This window comes from Theropithecus gelada, chromosome X, assembly GCF_003255815.1.
Source record: "Theropithecus gelada isolate Dixy chromosome X, Tgel_1.0, whole genome shotgun sequence".
In the NCBI taxonomy this organism is placed as follows: domain Eukaryota; kingdom Metazoa; phylum Chordata; class Mammalia; order Primates; family Cercopithecidae; genus Theropithecus; species Theropithecus gelada.
In genome coordinates, this window is record NC_037689.1 from 100,755,342 (window position 1) to 100,757,869 (window position 2,528).

Genomic DNA, 2,528 nt, shown 5'->3' on the forward strand with positions numbered 1-2,528 from the left:
ATATGGCTATTTAAATTTAAGTTTGATAAATTTAAATGCAATTAAAAACTCAGTTACTCTAAGGATGAAGAGCAGCAAGGATGGAACCTGACGATGTATGGTCTTTTAAAATATAATACCTATTTATAGGATCCATGTACTGTAAAGGTAAGAAATAATGATCAACTCAGCAGCAATGAGAAACCCTATTACTCAGATAGATTCCTCTGAAATCATTTTCTGCTAAAAAGAACTGAGCTTCCTTGGAGAGACATATGATTCCAGGTCCAGGGTAAGCTTTGTTACAGATAATTCTGGACCAAACTATCATACCAGAAAGCATGTCAAAGAATACTTAGAAGCTAACCTGAAGGGGCTCCTACTGGCCAAACAGAGAACAATTTGGTCAACAAAAAAATGACTGCAATGGATTATAGCACATCAAATACATACATGTCTATTAACTTCTGATGACAATCTAAAAGAAAAATACAGAAAACAAGCTAACTGCTCACCTATGCAGGCTTCTAGGAAAATAACTCATTATTTTGAAAAGTGGAAATATACTGCAAAAGAATTAAAGCATTCATCCTACCCTTCCTGTGCATACCATTCCCAGCATAACCTAATAGTTGTCATTAATAAAAGAAAGTTTCTTTTATAAAGTAATTACAATTTCCTCTTTTTAAAATTATTATTATTATTATTATTATTATTATTATTGAGACAGGGTCTTATTCTGTCACCCAGGCTGGAGTGCAGTGGCATGATCATGGCACATTGCAACTTTGACCTCCTAAGCTTAAGCTGTCCTCCCACCTCAGCCTCCCAGGTAGCTGGGACCAAAGGCGTGCACCATTATTCCTGGCTAATTTTTATTTATTTTAATTTTTTCTGGAGACAAAGTCTCACTATGATGCCCAGGCTGACCTTGAACTCCTGGCCTCAAGCAATCCTCCTTCCTCAGCCTCCTGAAGTGCTGGGATTGCAGGTGTGAGCCACTGTCCCCAGCCTATTATTATTATTTTTAGACAAATATGGGGTCTCACTATGTTGCCCAGGCTGGTCTCCAACTCCTGGGGTCAAGTGGTCCTCCTGCCTCAGCCTCCCAAAATGTTGGAATTACAGGTGTGAGCCACTGTGCCCAGCCAAAGAATTACAACTAATGAATAAAGAAGAAAAAAACCGTAGAATTACTACATCACCTTTGTGCAAACTTTAATCCAATGTAGTTCTGGCAACAATCTTCAAAGCATGCAAAAACATATGAGGTGAAAAGCACATGGGAAATTTTATAATGGATAGTTCAGGCTGACAGCACCCGAACCCAGTGATCAATTATAACATCACAGGAAGAGAGACAAGCAGACAAGATGAGCCTCCTGGTGTAACTCTGTAGGAAGTAGAGGGAGGTCCACTGTCAGTGGGCTAGATTATCTGCAAGAATTCTAGGATATCTCCTTGCATCTTTGTGTACTGATAATACTCCTGCTGTGTCACTTTTAAAGCAAATAAAACCCCCTGAAAACAAGGACATGCTTCGTTTCAACCACCTGGGCAAAGTTCTGCGAGTTGCCTGTGTCCTAGCCTACTTCTAACTAGTAAGCCTTCTTACGTGGCAGTCTGAAGAATGAAGGTGTTTTGCTTTTAGAGAAAGGCACAGAAGCAGTGGGCTGAGCTGAGGCACTGTGCAGGACCAGACTGCCCGTGGTGGTTGCCATGGAAACTTGACCTCATGGCTGGGCATGATGACTCATGCCTGTAATTACAGCACTTTGGGAGGCTAAAGCAGGAAGATTGCCAAGACTCTGGTGAGTCATGATTGTACCACTGCACTTCCAGCCTGGGTGACAGAGTCAGACCCTGTGAGAGAGAGAGAGAGAGGGAAAGAGAGAGGAAGATAGAAAAGAAAGGAAGGAAGGAAGGAAGAGAGAGAGAGAGAGAGAAAGGGAAAGGGAAAGAAAAAGAGAAAGAGAAAGAGAAAGAGGAGAAAGAGAAAGAGGAGAAAGAGAAAGAAAGTGAGAAAGTGATTTGGTTTAGGTCTGTGTCCCCAGCCAAATCTCATGTTCAGTTGCAATCCCCATTGTTGGAAGTGAGGCCTGGTGGGAGGTGATTGGTTCATGGGGGTGGATCCTTCATGAATGATTTGGCACCATTTTCTCCCTTTGTACTGTATAGTGGGTGAGTTCTCATAAGATCTGGTTATTTAAAAGTACAACCTCCTCCCCTGCAGTACCTCCTCCCCTCAAGTCTCTCTTCTTTCTCTGGCCGTGTAAGACATGCCTGCTTCTCCTTCTGCCATGATTGTGAGTTCCCTGAGGCCTCCTGAGAAGCAGCTATGCTTCCTGTACAACCTGCAGAACTGTGAGCCAATTAAACCTCTTTTCTTTATATATTAATATTACCTAGTATTTCTTTGTAGCAGTGCAAGAATGGACAGGAAAGAAAAAGAAAGAAAGAAGGAAGGAAGGAAGGAAGGAAGGAAGGAAGGAAGGAAGGAAGGAAAGAAAGAAAGAAAGAAAGAAAGAAAGAAAGAAAGAAAGAAAGAA